The following is a 24,724-nucleotide window of genomic DNA, read 5'->3' as shown; positions in this document are numbered from 1 at the left end:
TGCATATGTGTTTTTGTACAAAATGATACTTACAAACAAATAGAATGAGGGGATGAGAAAAGAATTCATTAATTATATTTTTGTGTTTGACAAGACCTTCGGACTTGTGCCTACGTACCAAAATAAAAATGAGGGATCAAAACCTCGTAGTTCGTGGTATAAATTTCAAAGTAAATGCATTTCTTTTACAAAATTTAAGTTTGAAAGATACAAACGCCTAAAAATGGTTTGAATGGGTTAATTATTTTTGGCTTTTTGAAAGTTTAAGTCAAGTATAATAAAGTCTATTTACAAGTTATTAAGAAAAGAAGTTTGAAAATGCAATGGCATAAGGCCAAAGTTTCTAGTTTGCAAAGTGGTCAAAGTTTAAAACAAAACTAGTACAAGCAAACAAATTTTTTTTAAAGCAGGGAGAGGTTTTGAAATTTAAGAAGTGGGGAGGAGATGAAAAGACTAATCCTAAGCATAAAATTAAAAGTTAAGAGTTGAAAAGATATGGCCAATGGGTAGCAATCCAATAGACAGGAATGTCATATAGAAACCCAAATTCCCTTGGACATTTAGAATCAAGCAACACACAATTCATATTATATCAATATTGAAGAGAAAGGCATCAAATAAAGATAGCCACATCCAAGCTTAGCTACTCCATGATCTTCTCCAAGATAGCCCATGTAGCAGATGAATTCCACAAGTCACAGGTTCAAAATAACAGCTTCACAATGATCATGTTGCAGATGAACTCAAAGGGATCTTCAATGATTTATCATATGAAGTTGTAAGACCCTAATTTTGACCCTAAGACCCCTCATGGCATCATATCATTGCTTAGTTTATTGCCTCAAGGATCATAGCATGTGTGGCTCCTTTACCCTAGGGATGGGACTTGTGTGAGTGGTTTGAGACCACCAAGCATGCTTGTATTATATATTATTGCTTTTCTTATTTTGTTTACTAACCAAAAGCACAAAAATATGTCACTAACTCTTTTTGTTTTGAAGCTCAAGTGATCATGTGCTCCCATGCTCCTAGGAAGCTCCTAAGCTCAATGAAGTGGCTAGATGAAGATGAGAAAAAGCACGACAATGGTTCACAAAGCTCCTAATCATCATATATGCCTCCCAACTATCTCATTTTTCCAATTTGATTAAGATAACCCAAAGGGCTTGAGGATTGTTTCCCAAGGAAACCCTAATTCAACTGTGCATTGACAATGCCTTGCCCATGAAGCAACCTCAACCTATGATCAAAATTAATCAAGTTAAGTTCTTTCATTCATTATTGTATGAATATATGAGCTTATGTGAGGATCCTCAATCATTCATTCATCAATATTTAAAGTTTGGCCTTGAGAAGTTGACGAGTTAAGTCATTTGACTAAACTGAGGATCACTAAGACACAACTTGTGATGTGTTTGTCAAATGAAGATGACCCCAAGCTGAAAAATGTTCTTAAGAATAATATAAACAACTTTTGTGTTCATCAAAAATCCATTTGAAACTTGGGAGGTCATCATTCATTTCAAAACATTATAGGTCATTTTGACTGAAACCCTAATTTTGGGTAAACTTCCCAAGGACCTAACTTCCTTAATTTTTATGATTTTGAGGTGAGACCAAATGCATTGGAAATCTTAAGATATCTACTTCAAATGTTATGTTGAAGAAAATTTTATAATCCTAAAAGAAACACATGTGATAATAAAAAACATTATAGGTCACTTTGGACCTAATACCTTCCCTCTCATCCACAGAGGGAAGGTATTAGCACCCGAAGTGTCCTAGGTACTCCTAGGGAGCCCTTTTTGTATGCATATGTGTTTTTGTACAAAATGATACTTACAAACAAATAGAATGAGGGGATTAGAAAAGAATTCATTAATTATATTTTTGTGTTTGACAAGACCTTCGGAGTTGTGCCTACGTACCAAAATAAAAATGAGGGATCAAAACCTCGTAGTTCGTGGTATAAATTTCAAAGTAAATGCATTTCTTTTACAAAATTTAAGTTTGAAAGATACAAACGCCTAAAAATGGTTTGAATGGGTTAATTATTTTTGGCTTTTTGAAAGTTTAAGTCAAGTATAATAAAGTCTATTTACAAGTTATTAAGAAAAGAAGTTTGAAAATGCAATGGCATAAGGCCAAAGTTTCTAGTTTGCAAAGTGGTCAAAGTTTAAAACAAAACTAGTACAAGCAAACAAATTTTTTTTAAAGCAGGGAGAGGTTTTGAAATTTAAGAAGTGGGGAGGAGATGAAAAGACTAATCCTAAGCATAAAATTAAAAGTTAAGAGTTGAAAAGATATGGCCAATGGGTAGCAATCCAATAGACAGGAATATCATATAGAAACCCAAATTCCCTTGGACATTTAGAATCAAGCAACACACAATTCATATTATATCAATATTGAAGAGAAAGGCATCAAATAAAGATAGCCACATCCAAGCTTAGCCACTCCATGATCTTCTCCAAGATAGCCCATGTAGCAGATGAATTCCACAAGTCACAGGTTCAAAATAACAGCTTCACAATGATCATGTTGCAGATGAACTCAAAGGGATCTTCAATGATTTATCATATGAAGTTGTAAGACCCTAATTTTGACCCTAAGATCCCTCATGGCATCATATCATTGCTTAGTTTATTGCCTCAAGGATCATAGCATGTGTGGCTCCTTTACCCTAGGGATGGGACTTGTGTGAGTGGTTTGAGACCACCAAGCATGCTTGTATTATATATTATTGCTTTTCTTATTTTGTTTACTAACCAAAAGCACAAAAATATGTCACTAACTCTTTTTGTTTTGAAGCTCAAGTGATCATGTGCTCCCATGCTCCTAGGAAGCTCCTAAGCTCAATGAAGTGGCTAGATGAAGATGAGAAAAAGCACGACAATGGTTCACAAAGCTCCTAATCATCATATATGCCTCCCAACTATCTCATTTTTCCAATTTGATTAAGATAACCCAAAGGGCTTGAGGATTGTTTCCCAAGGAAACCCTAATTCAACTGTGCATTGACAATGCCTTGCCCATGAAGCAACCACAACCTATGATCAAAATTAATCAAGTTAAGTTCTTTCATTCATTATTGTATGAATATATGAGCTTATGTGAGGATCCTCAATCATTCATTCATCAATATTTAAAGCTTGGCCTTGAGAAGTTGACGAGTCAAGTCATCTGACTAAACTGAGGATCACTAAGACACAACTTGTGATGTGTTTGTCAAATGAAGATGACCCCAAGCTGAAAAATGTTCTTAAGAATAATATAAACAACTTTTGTGTTCATCTAAAATCCATTTGAAACTTGGGAGGTCATCATTCATTTCAAAACATTATAGGTCATTTTGACTGAAACCCTAATTTTGGGTCAACTTCACAAGGACCTAACTTCCTTTATTTTTATGATTTTGAGGTGAGACCAAATGCATTGGAAATTTTAAGATATCTACTTCAAATGTTATGTTGGAGAAAATTTTATAATCCTAAAAGAAACACATGTGATAATACAAAACATTATAGGTCACTTTGGACCTAATACCTTCCCTCTCATCCACAGAGGGAAGGTATTAGCACCCGAAGTGTCCTAGGTACTCCTAGGGAGCCCTTTTTGTATGCATATGTGTTTTTGTACAAAATGATACTTACAAACAAATAGAATGAGGGGATGAGAAAAGAATTCATTAATTATATTTTTGTGTTTGACAAGACCTTCGGACTTGTGCCTACGTACCAACATAAAAATGAGGGATCAAAACCTCGTAGTTCGTGGTATAAATTTCAAAGTAAATGCATTGCTTTTACAAAATTTAAGTTTGAAAGATACAAAGGCCTAAAAATGGTTTGAATGGGTTAATTATTTTTGGCTTTTTGAAAGTTTAAGTCAAGTATAATAAAGTCTATTTACAAGTTATTAAGAAAAGAAGTTTGAAAATGCAATGGCATAAGGCCGAAGTTTCTAGTTTGCAAAGTGGTCAAAGTTTAAAACAAAACTAGTACAAGCAAAGAAGACTTTTTTAAAGCAGGGAGAGGTTTTGGAATTTAAGAAGGGGGGAGGAGATGAAAAGACTAATCCTAAGCATAAAATTAAAAGTTAAGAGTTGAAAAGATATGGCCAATGGGTAGCAATCCAATAGACAAGAATGTCATATAGAAACCCAAATTCCCTTGGACATTTAGAATCAAGCAACACACAATTCATATTATATCAATATTGAAGAGCAAGGCATCAAATAAAGATAGCCACATCCAAGCTTAGCCACTCCATGATCTTCTCCAAGATAGCCCATGTAGCAGAAGAATTCCACAAGTCACAGGTTCAAAATAACAGCTTCACAATGATCATGTTGCAGATGAACTCAAAGGGATCTTCAATGATTTATCATATGAAGTTGTAAGACCCTAATTTGGACCCTAAGATCCCTCATGGCATCATATCATTGCTTAGTTTATTGCCTCAAGGATCATAGCATGTGTGGCTCCTTTACCCTAGGGATGGGACTTGTGTAAGTGGTTTGAGACCACCAAGCATGCTTGTATTATATATTATTGCTTTTCTTATTTTGTTTACTAACCAAAAGCACAAAAATATGTCACTAACTCTTTTTGTTTTGAAGCTCAAGTGATCATGTGCCCCCATGCTCCTAGGAAGATCCTAAGCTCAATGAAGTGGCTAGATGAAGATGAGAAAAAGCACGACAATGGTTCACAAAGCTCCTAATCATCATATATGCCTCCCAACTATCTCATTTTTCCAATTTGATTAAGATAACCCAAAGGCTTGACGATTGTTTCCCAAGGAAACCCTAATTCAACTGTGCATTGACAATGCCTTGCCCATGAAGCAACCTCAACCTATGATCAAAATTAATCAAGTTAAGTTCTTTCATTCATTATTGTATGAATATATGAGCTTATGTGAGGGTCCTCAATCATTCATTCATCAATATTTAAAGTTTGGCCTTGAGAAGTTGACGAGTCAAGTCATCTGACTAAACTGAGGATCACTAAGACACAACTTGTGATGTGTTTGTCAAATGAAGATGACCCCAAGCTGAAAAATGTTCTTAAGAATAATATAAACAACTTTTGTGTTCATCAAAAATCCATTTGAAATTTGGGAGGTCATCATTCATTTCAAAACATTATAGGTCATTTTGACTGAAACCCTAATTTTGGGTCAACTTCCCAAGGACCTAACTTCCTTAATTTTTATGATTTTGAGGTGAGACCAAATACATTGGAAATTTTAAGATATCTACTTCAAATGTTATGTTGGAGAAAATTTTATAATCCTAAAAGAAACACATGTGATAATACAAAACATTATAGGTCACTTTGGACCTAATACCTTCCCTCTCATCCACAGAGGGAAGGTATTAGCACCCGAAGTGTCCTAGGTACTCCTAGGGAGCCCTTTTTGTATGCATATGTGTTTTTGTACAAAATGATACTTACAAACAAATAGAATGAGGGGATGAGAAAAGAATTCATTAATTATATTTTTGTGTTTGACAAGACCTTCGGACTTGTGCCTACGTACCAACATAAAAATGAGGGATCAAAACCTCGTAGTTCGTGGTATAAATTTCAAAGTAAATGCATTGCTTTTACAAAATTTAAGTTTGAAAGGCACAAAGGCCTAAAAATTGTTTGAATGGGTTAATTATTTTTGGCTTTTTGAAAGTTTAAGTCAAGTATAATAAAGTCTATTTACAAGTTATTAAGAAAAGAAGTTTGAAAATGCAATGGCATAAGGCCGAAGTTTCTAGTTTGCAAAGTGGTCAAAGTTTAAAACAAAACTAGTACAAGCAAAGAAGACTTTTTTAAAGCAGGGAGAGGTTTTGAAATTTAAGAAGTGGGGAGGAGATGAAAAGACTAATCCTAAGCATAAAATTAAAAGTTAAGAGTTGAAAAGATATGGCCAATGGGTAGCAATCCAATAGACAAGAATGTCATATAGAAACCCAAATTCCCTTGGACATTTAGAATCAAGCAACACACAATTCATATTATATCAATATTGAAGAGAAATGCATCAAATAAAGATAGCCACATCCAAGCTTAGCCACTCCATGATCTTCTCCAAGATAGCCCACGTAGCAGATGAATTCCACAAGTCACAGGTTCAAAATAACAGCTTCACAATGATCTTGTTGCAGATGAACTCAAAGGGATCTTAAATGATTTATCATATGAAGTTGTAAGACCCTAATTTTGACCCTAAGATCCCTCATGGCATCATATCATTGCTTAGTGCATTTCCTCAAGGATCATAGCATGTGTGGCTCCTTTACCCTAGGGATGGGACTTGTGTGAGTGGTTTGAGACCACCAAGCATGCTTGTATTGTATATTATTGCTTTTCTTATTTTGTTTACTAACCAAAAGCACAAAAATATGTCACTAACTCTTTTTGTTTTGAAGCTCAAGTGATCATGTGCTCCCATGCTCCTAGGAAGCTCCTAAGCTCAATGAAGTGGCTAGATGAAGATGAGAAAAAGAATGACAATGGTTCACAAAGCTCCTAATCATCATATATGCCTCCCAACTATCTCAATTTTCCAATTTGATTAAGATAACCCAAAGGGCTTGAGGATTGTTTCCCAAGGAAACCCTAATTCAACTGTGCATTGACAATGCCTTGCCCATGAAGCAACCTCAACCTATGATCAAAATTAATCAAGTTAAGTTCTTTCATTCATTATTGTATGAATATATGAGCTTATGTGAGGATCCTCAATCATTCATTCATCAATATTTAAAGTTTGGCCTTGAGAAGTTGACGAGTCAAGTCATCTGACTAAACTGAGGATCACTAAGACACAACTTGTGATGTGTTTGTCAAATGAAGATGACCCCAAGCTGAAAAATGTTCTTAAGAATAATATAAACAACTTTTGTGTTCATCAAAAATCCATTTGAAACTTGGGAGGTCATCATTCATTTCAAAACATTATAGGTCATTTTGACTGAAACCCTAATTTTGGGTCAACTTCCCAAGGACCTAACTTCCTTAATTTTTATGATTTTGAGGTGAGACCAAATGCATTGGAAATTTTAAGATATCTACTTCAAATGTTATGTTGGAGAAAATTTTATAATCCTAAAAGAAACACATGTGATAATACAAAACATTATAGGTCACTTTGGACCTAATACCTTCCCTCTCATCCACAGAGGGAAGGTATTAGCACCCGAAGTGTCCTAGGTACTCCTAGGGAGCCCTTTTTGTATGCATATGTGTTTTTGTACAAAATGATACTTACAAACAAATAGAATGAGGGGATGAGAAAAGAATTCATTAATTATATTTTTGTGTTTGACAAGACCTTCGGACTTGTGCCTACGTACCAACATAAAAATGAGGGATCAAAACCTCGTAGTTCGTGGTATAAATTTCAAAGTAAATGCATTGCTTTTACAAAATTTAAGTTTGAAAGGCACAAAGGCCTAAAAATTGTTTGAATGGGTTAATTATTTTTGGCTTTTTGAAAGTTTAAGTCAAGTATAATAAAGTCTATTTACAAGTTATTAAGAAAAGAAGTTTGAAAATGCAATGGCATAAGGCCAAAGTTTCTAGTTTGCAAAGTGGTCAAAGTTTAAAACAAAACTAGTACAAGCAAAGAAGACTTTTTTAAAGCAGGGAGAGGTTTTGGAATTTAAGAAGTGGGGAGGAGATGAAAAGACTAATCCTAAGCATAAAATTAAAAGTTAAGAGTTGAAAAGATATGGCCAATGGGTAGCAATCCAATAGACAAGAATGTCATATAGAAACCCAAATTCCCTTGGACATTTAGAATCAAGCAACACACAATTCATATTATATCAATATTGAAGAGCAAGGCATCAAATAAAGATAGCCACATCCAAGCTTAGCCACTCCATGATCTTCTCCAAGATAGCCCATGTAGCAGATGAATTCCACAAGTCACAGGTTCAAAATAACAGCTTCACAATGATCATGTTGTAGATGAACTCAAAGGGATCTTCAATGATTTATCATATGAATTTGTAAGACCCTAATTTTGACCCTAAGATCCCTCATGGCATCATATCATTGCTTAGTGCATTGCCTCAAGGATCATAGCATGTGTGGCTCCTTTACCCTAGGGATGGGACTTGTGTGAGTGGTTTGAGACCACCAAGCATGCTTGTATTGTATATTATTGCTTTTCTTATTTTGTTTACTAACCAAAAGAACAAAAATATGTCACTAACTCTTTTTGTTTTGAAGCTCAAGTGATCATGTGCTCCCATGCTCCTAGGAAGCTCCTAAGCTCAATGAAGTGGCTAGATGAAGATGAGACAAAGCATGACAATGGTTCACAAATCTCTTAATCATCATATATGCCTCCCAACTATCACAATTTTCCAATTTGATTAAGATAGCCCAAAGGGCTTGAGGATTGTTTCCCAAGGAAACCCTAATTCAATTGTGCATTGACTGTGCCTTGCCCATGAAGCAACCTCAACCTATGATCAAAATTAATCAAGTTAACTTCTTTCATTCATTATTGTATGAATATATGAGCTTATGTGAGGATCCTCAATCATTCATTCATCAATATTTAAAGTTTGGCCTTGAGAAGTTGACGAGTCAAGTCATCTGACTAAACTGAGGATCACTAAGACACAACTTGTGATGTGTTTGTCAAATGAAGATGACCCCAAGCTGAAAAATGTTCTTAAGAATAATATAAACAACTTTTGTGTTCATCAAAAATCCATTTGAAACTTGGGAGGTCATCATTCATTTCAAAACATTATAGGTCATTTTGACTAAAACCCTAATTTTGGGTCAACTTCCCAATGACCTAACTTCCTTAATTTTTATGATTTTGAGGTGAGACCAAATGCATTGGAAATTTTAAGATATCTACTTCAAATGTTATGTTGGAGAAAATTTTATAATCCTAAAAGAAACACATGTGATAATACAAAACATTATAGGTCACTTTGGACCTAATACCTTCCCTCTCATCCACAGAGGGAAGGTATTAGCACCCAAAGTGTCCTAGGTACTCCTAGGGAGCCCTTTTTATGTGCATATGTGTTTTTGTACAAAATGATATTTACAAACAAATAGAATGAGGGGATGAGAAAAGAATTCATTAAATATATTTTTGTGTTTGACAAGACCTTCGGACTTGTGCCTACGTACCAACATAAAAATGAGGGATCAAAACCTCGTAGTTCGTGGTATAAATTTCAAAGTAAATGCATTGCTTTTAACAAAATTTAAGTTTGAAAGATACAAAGGCCTAAAAATGGTTTGAATGGGTTAATTATTTTTGGATTTTTGAAAGTTTAAGTCAAGTATAATAAGGTCTATTTACAAGTTATTAAGAAAAGAAGTTTGAAAATGCAATGGCATAAGGCCAAAGTTTCTGGTTTGCAAAGTGGTCAAAGTTTAAAACAAAACTAGTACAAGCAAACAAATTTTATTTAAAGCAGGGAGAGGTTTTGAAGTTTAAGAAGTGGGGAGGAGATGAAAAGACTAATCCTAAGCATAAAATTAAAAGTTAAGAGTTGAAAAGATATGGCCAATGGGTAGCAATCCAATAGACAAGAATGTCATATAGAAACCCAAATTCCCTTGGACATTTAGAATCAAGCAACACACAATTCATATTATATCAATATTGAAGAGCAAGGCATCAATTAAAGATAGCCACATCCAAGCTTAGCCACTCCATGATCTTCTCCAAGATAGCCCATGTAGCAGATGAATTCCACAAGTCACAGGTTCAAAATAACAGCTTCACAATGATCATGTTGCAGATGAACTCAAAGGGATCTTCAATGATTTATCATATGAAGTTGTAAGACCCTAATTTTGACCCTAAGATCCCTCATGGCATCATATCATTGCTTAGTGCATTGCCTCAAGGATCATAGCATGTGTGGCTCCTTTACCCTAGGGATGGGACTTGTGTGAGTGGTTTGAGACCACCAAGCATGCTTGTATTATATATTATTGCTTTTCTCATTTTGTTTACTAACCAAAAGCACAAAAATATGTCACTAACTCTTTTTGTTTTGAAGCTCAAGTGATCATGTGCTCCCATGCTCCTAGGAAGCTCCTAAGCTCAATGAAGTGGCTAGATGAAGATGAGAAAAAGCATGACAATGGTTCACAAAGCTCCTAATCATCATATATGCCTCCCAACTATCTCAATTTTCCAATTTGATTAAGATAACCCAAAGGGCTTGAGGATTGTTTCTCAAGGAAACCCTAATTCAACTGTGCATTGACAATGCCTTGCCCATGAAGCAACCTCAACCTATGATCAAAATTAATCAAGTTAAGTTCTTTCATTCATTATTGTATGATATATGAGCTTATGTGAGGATCCTCAATCATTCATTCATCAATATTTAAAGTTTGGCCTTGAGAAGTTGACGAGTCAAGTCATCTGACTAAACTGAGGATCACTAAGACACAACTTGTGATGTGTTTGTCAAATGAAGATGACCCCAAGCTGAAAAATGTTCTTAAGAATAATATAAACAACTTTTGTGTTCATCTAAAATCCATTTGAAACATGGGAGGTCATCATTCATTTCAAAACATTATAGGTCATTTTGACTGAAACCCTAATTTTGGGTCAACTTCCCAAGGACGTAACTTCCTTAATTTTTATGATTTTGAGGTGAGACCAAATGCATTGGAAATTTTAAGATATCTACTTCAAATGTTATGTTGGAGAAAATTTTATAATCCTAAAAGAAACACATGTGATAATACAAAACATTATAGGTCACTTTGGACCTAATACCTTCCCTCTCATCCACAGAGGGAAGGTATTAGCACCCAAAGTGTCCTAGGTACTCCTAGGGAGCCCTTTTTGTGTGCATATGTGTTTTTGTACAAAATGATATTTACAAACAAATAGAATGAGGGGATGAGAAAAGAATTCATTAATTATATTTTTGTGTTTAACAAGACCTTCGGACTTGTGCCTACGTACCAACATAAAAATGAGGGATCAAAACCTCGTAGTTCGTGGTATAAATTTCAAAGTAAATGCATTGCTTTTAACAAAATTTAAGTTTGAAAGATACAAAGGCCTAAAAATGGTTTGAATGGGTTAATTATTTTTGGATTTTTGAAAGTTTAAGTCAAGTATAATAAAGTCTATTTACAAGTTATTAAGAAAAGAAGTTTGAAAATGCAATGGCATAAGGCCAAAGTTTCTAGTTTGCAAAGTGGTCAAAGTTTAAAACAAAACTAGTACAAGCAATCAAATTTTTTTTAAAGCAGGGAGAGGTTTTGAAATTTAAGAAGTGGGGAGGAGATGAAAAGACTAATCCTAAGCATAAAATTAAAAGTTAAGAGTTGAAAAGATATGGCCAATGGGTAGCAGTCCAATAGACAAGAATGTCATATAGAAACCCAAATTCCCTTGGACATTTAGAATCAAGCAACACACAATTCATATTATATCAATATTGAAGAGCAAGGCATCAAATAAAGATAGCCACATCCAAGCTTAGCAACTCCATGATCTTCTCCAAGATAGCCCATGTAGCAGATGAATTCCACAAGTCACAGGTTCAAAATAACAGCTTCACAATGATCATGTTGCAGATGAACTCAAAGGGATCTTCAATGATTTATCATATGAAGTTGTAAGACCCTAATTTTGACCCTAAGATCCCTCATGGCATCATATCATTGCTTAGTGCATTGCCTCAAGGATCATAGCATGTGTGGCTCCTTTACCCTAGGGATGGGACTTGTGTGAGTGGTTTGAGACCACCAAGCATGCTTGTATTATATATTATTGCTTTTCTCATTTTGTTTACTAACCAAAAGCACAAAAATATGTCACTAACTCTTTTTGTTTTGAAGCTCAAGTGATCATGTGCTCCCATGCTCCTAGGAAGCTCCTAAGCTCAATGAAGTGGCTAGATGAAGATGAGAAAAAGCATGACAATGGTTCACAAAGCTCCTAATCATCATATATGCCTCCCAACTATCTCAATTTTCCAATTTGATTAAGATAACCCAAAGGGCTTGAGGATTGTTTCCCAAGGAAACCCTAATTCAACTGTGCATTGACAATGCCTTGCCCATGAAGCAACCTCAACCTATGATCAAAATTAATCAAGTTAAGTTCTTTCATTCATTATTGTATGAATATATGAGCTTATGTGAGGATCCTCAATCATTCATTCATCAATATTTAAAGTTTGGCCTTGAGAAGTTGACGAGTCAAGTCATCTGACTAAACTGAGGATCACTAAGACACAACTTGTGATGTGTTTGTCAAATGAAGATGACCCCAAGCTGAAAAATGTTCTTAAGAATAATATAAATAACTTTTGTGTTCATCAAAAATCCATTTGAAACTTGGGAGGTCATCATTCATTTCAAAACATTATAGGTCATTTTGACTGAAACCCTAATTTTGGGTCAACTTCCCAAGGACCTAACTTCCTTAAATTTTATGATTTTGAGGTGAGACCAAATGCATTGGAAATTTTAAGATATCTACTTCAAATGTTATGTTGGAGAAAATTTTATAATCCTAAAAGAAACACATGTGATAATAAAAAACATTATAGGTCACTTTGGACCTAATACCTTCCCTCTCATCCACAGAGGGAAGGTATTAGCACCCGAAGTGTCCTAGGTACTCCTAGGGAGCCCTTTTTGTATGCATATGTGTTTTTGTATAAAATGATACTTACAAACAAATAGAATGAGGGGATGAGAAAAGAATTCATTAATTATATTTTTGTGTTTGACAAGACCTTCGGACTTGTGCCTACGTACCAACATAAAAATGAGGGATCAAAACCTCGTAGTTCGTGGTATAAATTTCAAAGTAAATGCATTGCTTTTACAAAATTTAAGTTTGAAAGGCACAAAGGCCTAAAAATTGTTTGAATGGGTTAATTATTTTTGGCTTTTTGAAAGTTTAAGTCAAGTATAATAAAGTCTATTTACAAGTTATTAAGAAAAGAAGTTTGAAAATGCAATGGCATAAGGCCAAAGTTTCTAGTTTGCAAAGTGGTCAAAGTTTAAAACAAAACTAGTACAAGCAAAGAAGACTTTTTTAAAGCAGGGAGAGGTTTTGAAATTTAAGAAGTGGGGAGGAGATGAAAAGACTAATCCTAAGCATAAAATTAAAAGTTAAGAGTTGAAAAGATATGGCCAATGGGTAGCAATCCAATAGACAAGAATGTCATATAGAAACCCAAATTCCCTTGGACATTTAGAATCAAGCAACACATAATTCATATTATATCAACATTGAAGAGCAAGGCATCAAATAAAGATAGCCACATCCAAGCTTAGCCACTCCATGATCTTCTCCAAGATAGCCCATGTAGCAGATGAATTCCACAAGTCACAGGTTCAAAATAACAACTTCACAATGATCATGTTGCAGATGAACTCAAAGGGATCTTCAATGATTTATCATATGAAGTTGTAAGACCCTAATTTTGACCCTATGATCCCTCATGGCATCATATCATTTCTTAGTTTATTGCCTCAAGGATCATAGCATGTGTGGCTCCTTTACCCTAGGGATGGGACTTGTGTGAGTGGGTTGAGACCACCAAGCATGCTTGTGTTGTATATTATTGCTTTTCTTATTTTGTTTACTAACCAAAAGCACAAAAATATGTCACTAACTCTTTTTGTTTTGAAGCTCAAGTGATCATGTGCTCCCATGCTCCTAGGAAGCTCCTAAGCTCAATGAAGTGGCTAGATGAAGATGAGAAAAAGCATGACAATGGTTCACAAAGCTCCTAATCATCATATATGCCTCCCAACTATCTCAATTTTCCAATTTTATTAAGATAACCCAAAGGGCTTGAGGATTGTTTCCCAAGGAAACCCTAATTCAACTGTGCATTGACTGTGCCTTGCCCATGAAGCAACCTCAACCTATGATCAAAATTAATCAAGTTAAGTTCTTTCATTCAGTATTGTATGAATATATGAGCTTTTGTGAGGATCCTCAATCATTCATTCATCAATATTTAAAGCTTGGCCTTGAGAAGTTGACGAGTCAAGTCATCTGACTAAACTGAGGATCACTAAGACACAACTTGTGATGTGTTTGTCAAATGAAGATGACCCCAAGCTGAAAAATGTTCTTAAGAATAATATAAACAACTTTTGTGTTCATCTAAAATCCATTTGAAACTTGGGAGGTCATCATTCATTTCAAAACATTATAGGTCATTTTGACTGAAACCCTAATTTTGGGTCAACTTCACAAGGACCTAACTTCCTTTATTTTTATGATTTTGAGGTGAGACCAAATGCATTGGAAATTTTAAGATATCTACTTCAAATGTTATGTTGGAGAAAATTTTATAATCCTAAAAGAAACACATGTGATAATACAAAACATTATAGGTCACTTTGGACCTAATACCTTCCCTCTCATCCACAGAGGGAAGGTATTAGCACCCAAAGTGTCCTAGGTACTCCTAGGGAGCCCTTTTTGTGTGCATATGTGTTTTTGTACAAAATGATATTTACAAACAAATAGAATTAGGGGATGAGAAAAGAATTCATTAATTATATTTTTGTGTTTGACAAGACCTTCAGACTTGTGCCTACGTACCAACATAAAAATGAGGGATCAAAACCTCGTAGTTCGTGGTATAAATTTCAAAGTAAATGCACTGCTTTTAACAAAATTTAAGTTTGAAAGGCACAAAGGCCTAAAAATGGTTTGAATGGGTTAATTATTTTTGGCTTTTTGAAAGTTTAAGTCAAGTATAATAAAGTCTATTTACAAGTTATTAAGAAAAGAAGTTTGAAAATGCAATGGCATAAGGCCAAAGTTTCTAGTTTGCAAAGTGGTCAAAGTTTAAAACAAAACTAGTACAAGCAAAGAAGATTTTTTTAAAGCAGGGAGAGGTTTTGAAATTTAAGAAGTGGGGAGGAGATGAAAAGACTAATCCTAAGCATAAAATTGAAAGTTAAGAGTTGAAAAGATATGGCCAATGGGTAGCAATCCAATATACAAGAATGTCATATAGAAACCCAAATTCCCTTGGACATTTAGAATCAAGCAACACACAATACATATTATATCAATATTGAAGAGCAAGGCATCAAATAAAGATAGCCACATCCAAGCTTAGCCACTCCATGATCTTCTCCAAGATAGCCCATGTAGCAGATGAATTCCACAAGTCACAGGTTCAAAATAACAGCTTCACAATGATCATGTTGCAGATGAACTCAAAGGGATCTTCAATGATTTATCATATGAAGTTGTAAGACCCTAATTTTGACCCTAAGATCCCTCATGGCATCATATCATTGCTTAGTTTATTGCCTCAAGGATCATAGCATGTGTGGGTCCTTTACCCTAGGGATGGGACTTGGGTGAGTGGTTTGAGACCACCAAGCATGCTTGTATTATATATTATTGCTTTTCTTATTTTGTTTACTAACCAAAAGCACAAAAATATGTCACTAACTCTTTTTGTTTTGAAGCCCAAGTGATCATGTGCTCCCATGCTCCTAGGAAGCTCCTAAGCTCAATGAAGTGGCTAGATGAAGATGAGAAAAAGCATGAAAATGGTTCAAAAAGCTCCTAATCATCATATATGCCTCCCAACTATCTAAATTTTCCAATTTGATTAACATAACCCAAAGGGCTTGAGGATTGTTTCCCAAGGAAACCCTAATTCAACTGTGCATTGATTGTGCCTTGCCCATGAAGCAACCTCAACCTATGATCAAAATTAATCAAGTTAAGTTCTTTCATTCATTATTGTATGAATATATGAGCTTATGTGAGGATCCTCAATCATTCATTCATCAATATTTAAAGTTTGGCCTTGAGAAGTTGACGAGTCAAGTCATTTGACTAAACTGAGGATCACTAAGACACAACTTGTGATGTGTTTGTCAAATGAAGATGACCCCAAGCTGAAAAATGTTCTTAAGAATAATATAAACAACTTTTGTGTTCATCAAAAATCCATTTGAAACTTGGGAGGTCATCATTCATTTCAAAACATTATAGGTCATTTTGACTGAAACCCTAATTTTGGGTCAATTTCCCAAGGACCTAACTTCCTTAATTTTTATGATTTTGAGGTGAGACCAAATGCATTGGAAATTATAAGATATCTACTTCAAATGTTATCTTGGAGAATATTTCATAATCCTAAAAGAAACACATGTGATAATACAAAACATTATAGGTCACTTTGGACCTAATACCCTCCCTCTCATCCACAGAGGGAAGGTATTAGCATCCAAAGTGTCCTTGGTACTCCTATGGAACCCTTTTTGTGTGCATGTGTTTTTGTACAAAATGATATTTACAAACAAATAGAATGAGGGGATGAGAAAAGAATTCATTAATTATATTTTTGTGTTTGACAAGACCTTCGGACTTGTGCCTACGTACCAACATAAAAATGAGGGATCAAAACCTCGTAGTTCGTGGTATAAATTTCAAAGTAAATGCATTGCTTTTAACAAAATTTAAAGTTTGAAAGGCACTAAGGCGTAAAAATGGTTTGAATGGGTTAATTAGTTTTGGGTTTTTGAAAGTTTAAGTCAAGTATAATAAAGTCTATTTACAAGTTATTAAGAAAAGAAGTTTGAAAATGCAATGGCATAAGGCCAAAGTTTCTAGTTTGCAAAGTGGTCAAATTTTAAAACAAAACTAGTACAAGAAAAGAAGATTTTTTAAAAGCAGGGAGAGGTTTTGAAATTTAAGAAGTGGGGAGGAGATGAAAAGACTAATCCTAAGCACAAAATTAAAAGTTAAGAGTTGAAAAGATATGACCAATGGGTAGCAATCCAATAGACAAGAATGTCATATAGAAACCCATATTCCCTTGGACATTTAGAATAAAGCAACACACAATTCATATTATATCAATATTGAAGAGCAAGGCATCAAATAAAGATAGCCACATCCAAGCTTAGCCACTCCATGATCTTCTCCAAGATAGCCCATGTAGCAGATGAATTCCACAAGTCACAGGTTCAAAATAACAGCTTCACAATGATCATGTTGCAGATGAACTCAAAGGGATCTTCAACGATGTATCAGATGAAGTTGTAAGACCCTAATTTTGACTCTAAGATCCCTCATGGCATCATATCATTGCTCAGTGCATTGCCTCAAGGATCATAGCATGTGTGGCTCCTTTACCCTAGGAATGAGACTTGTGTGAGTGGTTTGAGACCACCAAGCATGCTTGTATTGTATATTATTGCTTTTCCTATTTTGTTTACTAACCAAAAGCACAAAAATATGTCACTAACTCTTTTTGTTTTGAAGCTCAAGTGATCATGTGCTCCCATGCTCCTAGGAAGCTCCTAAGCTCAATGAAGTGGCTAGATGAAGATGAGAAAAAGAATGACAATGGTTCACAAAGATCCTAATCATCATATATTCCTCCCAAGTATCTAAATTTGCCAATTTTATTAAGATAACCCAAAGGGCTTGAGGATTGTTTTCCAAGGAAACCCTAATTCAACTGTGCATTGACAATGCCTTGCCCATGAAGCAACCTCAACCGATGATCAAAATTAATCAAGTGAAGTTCTTTCATTCATTATTTTATGCATATATGAGATTATGTTAGGATCCTCAATCATTCATTCATCAAGATTTGAAGTTTGGCCTTGAGAAGTTGACTAGTCAAGTCATCTGACTAAACTGAGGATCACTGAGACACAACTTGTGATGTGTTTTTCAAATGAAGATGACCCCAAGATAAACAATGTTATTAAGAATAATATAAACAACTTTTGTGTTCATCAAAAATCCATTTGAAACTTGGAAGGTCATCATTCATTTCAAAACATTATAGGTCATTTTGACTGAAACCCTAATTTTGAGTCATCTTCCCAAGGACCTAACTTCTTTAATTTTTATGATTTTGAGGTGAGACCAAATGCATTGGAAATTTTAAGATGTCTACTTCAAATGTTATGTTGTACAAAATTTCATAATCCTAAAAGAAACACATGTGATATAACAAAACATTATAGGTCACTTTGGACCTAATACCTTCCCTCTCATCCACAGAGGGAAGGTATTAGCACCCAGAGTGTCCTAGGTACTCCTAGGGAGCCCTTTTTTGTGTGCATATGTGTTTTTGTACAAAATGATATTTACAAACAAATAGAATTAGGGGATGAGAAAAGAATTCATTAATTATATTTTTGTGTTTGACAAGACCTTCGGACTTGTGCCTACGTACCAACATAAAAATGAGGGATCAAAACCTCGTAGTTCGTGGTATAAATTTCAAAGTAAATGCATTGCTTTTACCAAAATTTAATTTTGAAAGGCACAATGGCCTAAAAATGGTTTGAATGGGTTATTTATTTTTGGCTTTTTGAAAGTTTAAGTCAAGTATAATAAAGTCTATTTACAAGTTATTAAGAAAAGAAGTTTGAAAATGCAATGGCATAAGGCCAAAGTTTCTAGTTTGCAAAGTGGTCAAAGTTTAAAATAAAACTAGTACAAGCAAAGAAGATTTTTTAAAAGGAGGGAGAGGTTTTGAAATTTAAGAAGTGGGGAGGCGATGAAAAGACTAATCCTAAGCACAAAATTAAAAGTTAAGAGTTGAAAAGATCTGACCAATGGGTAGCAATCCAATAGACAAGAATGTCATATAGAAACCCAAATTTACTTGGACATTTAGAATCAAGCAACACACAATTCATATTATATCAATATTGAAGAGCAAGGCATCAAATAAAGATAGCCACATCCAAGCTTAGCCACTCCATGATCTTCTCCAAGATAGCCCATGTAGCAGATGAATTCCACAAGTCACAAGTTCAAAATATCAGCTTCATAATGATCATGTTGCAGATGAACTCAACGGGATCTTCAACGATGTACCAGATGAAGTTGTAAGACCCTAATTTTGACCCTAAGATCCCTCATGGCATCATATCAATTCTCAGTGCATTGCCTCAAGGATCATAGCATGTATGGCTCCTTTACCCTAGGGATGAGACTTGTGTGAGTGGTTTGAGACCACCAAGCATGCTTGTATTGTATATTATTGCTTTTCCTATTTTGTTTACTAACCAAAAGCATAAAAATATGTCACTAACTCTTTTTGTTTTGAAGCTCAAGTGATCATGTGCTCCCATGCTCCTAGGAAGCTCCTAAGCTCAATGAAGTGGCTAGATGAAGATGAGAAAAAGAATGACAATGGTTCACAAAGATCCTAATAATCATATATTCCTCCCAAGTATCTAAATTTGCCAATTTTATTAAGATAACCCAAAGGGCTTGAGGATTGTTTTCCAAGGAAACCCTAATTCAACTGTGCATTGACAATGTCTTGCCCATGAAGCAACCTCAACCGATGATCAAAATTAATCAAGTGAAGTTCTTTCATTCATTATTTTATGCATATATGAGCTTATGTTAGGATCCTCAATCATTCATTCATCAAGATTTGAAGTTTGGCCTTGAGAAGTTGACCAGTCAACTCATCTGACTAAACTGAGGATCACTGAGACACAACTTGTGATGTGTTTGTCAAATGAAGATGACCCCAAGATAAACAATGTTCTTAAGAATAATATAAACAACTTTTGTGTTCATCAAAAATCCATTTGAAACTTGGAAGGTCATCATTCATTTCAAAACCTTATAGGTCATTTTGACTGAAACCCTAATTTTGAGTCAACTTCCCAAGGACCTAACTTCTTTAATTTTTATGATTTTGAGGTGAGACCAAATGCATTGGAAATTTTAAGATGTCCACTTCAAATGTTATGTTGTACAAAATTTCATAATTGATAACATGAAATTATATCATATTTTAGGACTTAATTCAATTAAATTTTATCATTATTTATTTCAGTTCACTTCATTTTATTAGATATTACGCGGTATTTTCTTCCTATTTGTCTCAGGTGGCTTATTTTGAAGCACAAGTAAAAATGGAAAAAAAGAGGTGCAAAAAGGAGAGAAAACGAACCAAATAGCAAAGCCCAACCCAAAGTACAAGAACACAGGTGTTGCACCTGTGACGAGCGTCACGCCTTGCACACCCCTGTGACGGACGTCACACATGGTGTGACGAACGTCACACCATTCCCCTACATTTTTGGCGCAAGGAACGCCTCAGAGACGTTGAGGGAGTGTTGAGCCCTATATCCACGCCATGCTTTTATGCACGTTGAAGACCTTTTTGGCAGCGGAAGCGGTTACTGAAGCATATATAAATAGCCACTTGCAAAACCAAAAAGGGTTCCGAAGCTTTTCCACATTTTTTCCTTTGCCGTTTTCGCTTTTGCATATTTTCTTTTCCAGCAGCTTAGGCATTGTTTCTTTATTATTTTTTTACGAGTTCTACACTATTTCCCTTGCAATTTCCTATTTCCTTTTTAGCATTTAGTTAATTCTTTTCGCACAATAGTTTCTACACCGGAAACTATTGTGTACCTTTTTACCGGATCTAACCTTACGTTAGGATCTAGTTTTTATTTCCTTCGTTTTAATTTGTTGTTTAATTGAAGAATCCAAGAACAAATCCTACCGGCTTGTGGTGGAGTGTTCAAGACTACTGTTTAACTTATTCAGGTTCTTTAATTATTATTTAATGCTTTGTTTTATTATTTATTTATATTATCTGCCTGGGATGAGTCTGTTTATGCATGATAAGTATTTTATTTTGTTTAGCATGTCTGGCTAACTCGCTTAGATATCGGTATGTAAAGTAAGCAGAATAAGGGATCAGAACTAAGTCGGTTTAACTAAATTTAAAATTAAAATCACTCTTTTTACGGTCTCAATTTACAGGGTTAATAACAAAGGTTTTTACGAAAGTAAAAGACATAAAGAAGTTAAAATCAATAGAGCGAGAGTTTGAGGTTTTAACTGGACAGTGTAAATTGGACATTAATTCTAGATCAGGGCGAGAGCAATTTTTAGAGTTAATTAAATTCTAATCTTTTTCAAAAAGTATTTTTAAAGATTGAATGTGAGGACGGGAGTTAAGCACTTGAATTTAACTATATAACCTAAGTCAACAGAGCGAGAGTTTGAGATAAGGGTGTTTAAACGGTCAGTGTTTTCTTAAAAAGAGTTTCTACGGACTTTATTGCTTTCAAAAAATGGTTTTTGACTTAATTATAAGTGACAGCTACATTAACATAAAATCACGGTTTATTCAACGGAGCGAGAGTTTGAGATAAAACTTTTAATCAATAAAGTCAACTGAAAAGATTTATTTTAAAACCAGGAAACCGACAAAGAATTGATTCCCTAATTACGACGAACTACATACCGATATCCGCTTTATTAATATTTAATCTAGATCTTAGTTTAGTTTTTAGCTTTTCCCCCAAACAATCAACCATTATCCACCTTAGCTTTACGAAGTAACCTTAGATAACGGTATATCGATTCATAAGTCCCTGTGGGATCGATATCTTTTAAAACTACGCGATAGAACTGTGCACTTGCAGTTTGTACCCCAAATTCGACTCATAAAGTCGCGATCAAGTTTTTGGCGCCGTTGCCGGGGACTTTTATTTAATCGATATCGTAACTCTTTCGTTACGCTGTAGAGACTAAGGTTTCTTTTTCTTCTATTCTTTCTTTCGTTGATTTGTATGCCACGCACTCGCTCACAAGGCGAACCGCTCTATTTACAAATCAACGATATCGAACTATATCTCCGAGTCCTACGACGAATTCGGGAATATCGTGCTGCAAACAATCTCCCTCCTGTAGAACTTCCTGATTTCAAAAACATTTTTCCTTCGATAACCGAGATGGCAGAACCAGCTCGTGCTCTTAGAGATTACGCCGCTCCATCGCAAGATGAACCGCATTCAAGTATTGCTCCGCCCGCAATCGAAGCAAACAACTTCGAACTTAAACCTTCGTTGTTGCAGGCTGTGCAACAGAACCAATTCTCTGGAAATCCTACCGAGGATCCAAACCTTCATTTATCCGTATTTGTCCAATACGCTGATACTGTTAAAGCTAATGGTGTCACTTCAGAGGCAATTCGACTTCGTCTTTTTACTTTCTCATTAAGAGACAGCGCTAGAAGATGGCTTCAGTATCTCCCTTCAAACTCTGTCACCACATGGAACGAGTTGAAGAAAGTTTTTCTTGCCCGATACTTTCCGCCAAGCAAAACAGCTATGTTAAGAGCCCAGATAAACGGATTTAAACAGAAAGACAACGAGTCTCTTTTCGAACCATGGGAAAGATACAAGGACATGATGAGACTTTGTCCACACCATGGTTTGGAAGACTGGTTAGTAATTCACACATTTTATAATGGTCTCTTGTACAACACAAGGTTAACAATAGACGCCGTTGCAGGTGGTGCACTAATGAACAAACCTTATGCTGATGCTTACCAGCTTATCGAGAGCATGGCCCAAAACCACTATCAGTGGGGAACCGAACGAACAATGGTGGAAAAACCTCAAACGAAAACTGGCATGTACGAGATAAGTAACCTTGATCACGTTAATGCAAAAGTGGATGCTTTGGTCCAAAAGATTGAAAGTTTAAATGTATCACCTCCAGCCGCCGTGGTTGCTATAACTCAAAATTGCGAGGTCTGTGGAATCCAAGGTCACACTCCTACGGATTGTCAACTCTTGACAGGAACCCAAGCAGAGCAAGTGAACTATGCTCAAGGAAGCCCCTACTCGCATACCTATAACTCAAATTGGAAGAACCATCCAAACTTTTCATACAAGAGTAATAATGCTTTGTACGCACCTGGACAATCTCCAAATCAAGCCCCAACTATACCACCAGGATATCAGAAACCGAACCCATCCATGCCTAACAATAACGCCCCTAGGAAATCCAATTTGGAAATCATGATGGAAAACTTTATAGCTTCCCAACAACAAACTAATAAAGATTTCTTAAACCAGAATGTACACACTGGCGAACAACTTAAACAACTAGCAAGCAAAGTAGATGCCCTGGCTACCCATAACAAAATGCTGGAAACACAAATATCACAAGTAGCTCAACAACAAGCACCTACTGCTGCCCCAACTGGTACATTCCCTGGACAGCCCCAACCTAACCCGAGAAGCCACGCTCATGCAATTATATTAAGAAGTGGAACGGAAGTGGAAGGACCGTCTGATCCCAGGATAGAAAGCCAAAACCCTAAAAAATCAACTGAGGAAAGTGAACCTAAGGAAAAGGAAGAGAGTAATAAGGAAACCCTAGAAAAGAAAGAACCTTATGTACCTCCACCACCTTACAAACCACCTATCCCTTACCCTCAAAGGCTTGTTAAAACCAAAGATGCGGGCCAATTTAGAAAATTCGTTGATCTCCTTAAACAATTAAACGTTACAATTCCGTTCACCGAAGCTATTACGCATGTAGCGGTGTATTCGTCGCTATATGATCTATCGACTAAACCATAAGCTAAGAGATACATTGAAATTTCGAGTCGCCACCGCACTTTTATTTATCCAAAGGACTGGCTAAAAAGCGAACAAAAGCCTAAGAAGTTTTACACGTAGAAAACTAATAAAAAGATCAGAGAGTCTGGGTAAGGGGTAAATTACGCAATGGGAAGGTGTTAGGCACCCACTACGTCCTAGGTACTCCTAGGGAGCCCTTTTCACACTTGTTGTATTAGATTGTTATTTGTTATGACATAAGTATTGTGCAAACATGATTGGGATGATGAGAAAAGAATATACATTTTTTATTGGGTTTGAACGGATGAACCCGCTGCCTACGTACCTTCCATCAAAGGTAAGGATCAAAACGCCGTAGTTCGGCTAAAAGATTTCCAAAAGTTGGTGGATTCAGTTTTAAACACAAGCACTGAGGCTTTTCATTATCAATGGGAGAACACTCGACCAAAAAACAACATCCACCATGCGAGGATAGCTTCGACGTACTAGAGGGGTTAGCCCTGTTTGAAGTACGGAAGTCTTACTGTCGACTCACTAAGGATAGGCAAGATTTACATCAACCACAATGATAATTGAAACCTATGGCTAATGTGAAAAGATTAACAATGGACAGAGCCAAAACAAGTGAGTGAGTGAAGTTAATTGATTGTGATTATGAAAATGGAGTCAAAGTATGATTAAGATTGATTTGAAAGAAGTATTATGAAATGGAGTTTGAAAAAGGTCAAGGACTTGGGGCCAGGTTTTTAGTTAGAAAAGCATGAAGATGTTTGCACAATACTTATGTCAAATTTGAAAGGTAAAGTGTGAAAAGGTTTAGGACATAATGAATGATGAATGGATGAAGATGGAAAGTAAAACTTCTTAGAAGGTTCACCTCTTGAAATCATATAGAGGATGATTCAAGTGTGTCCTTTGGAATGGAAAATAAGTAATGATAAAATAAGCAAACAAATGATACCGGATGCCACTCAATGGTCTTACTCCAATCTCACAAACAAAAGCGGATATCGGATACCAATTGCTGGATTTACACCAATCTCCTAAAACAGAAATGGATATCAGAGGCCACTCAATGGTCTTACACTAATCTCCCTAAAAGAAAAAGAAACAAGAATGAAACATGGAAATCAACTGCCAACTTGTGGGACTTAGGTTAACTCCACACATGATCATAGGAAAGCAAATGCCTACTTGTGGGACTTACAATTGCATCCTCTCACAAACAAAGAAAGCAAACAAGGATGTCAGATGCCAATTTGTATGGGCTTACTCTGACATACACAGTATGATCCTAGGAAAACAAATGCCAACTT

The 24,724-nt window shown here is 35.5% G+C and overlaps 1 pseudogene; it reads right to left on the bottom strand.

The window, feature by feature from the left end:
* Window positions 1-22,152: 22,152 nt before the first annotated feature.
* LOC127134141 (uncharacterized) lies at window positions 22,153-22,252 on the bottom strand (annotated as a pseudogene).
* Between the last annotated feature and the right edge of the window lie 2,472 nt (window positions 22,253-24,724).

This window comes from Lathyrus oleraceus, chromosome 3, assembly GCF_024323335.1.
Source record: "Lathyrus oleraceus cultivar Zhongwan6 chromosome 3, CAAS_Psat_ZW6_1.0, whole genome shotgun sequence".
In the NCBI taxonomy this organism is placed as follows: Eukaryota; Viridiplantae; Streptophyta; class Magnoliopsida; order Fabales; family Fabaceae; genus Lathyrus; species Lathyrus oleraceus.
This window is presented reverse-complemented; position numbering and strand designations above follow the sequence as displayed.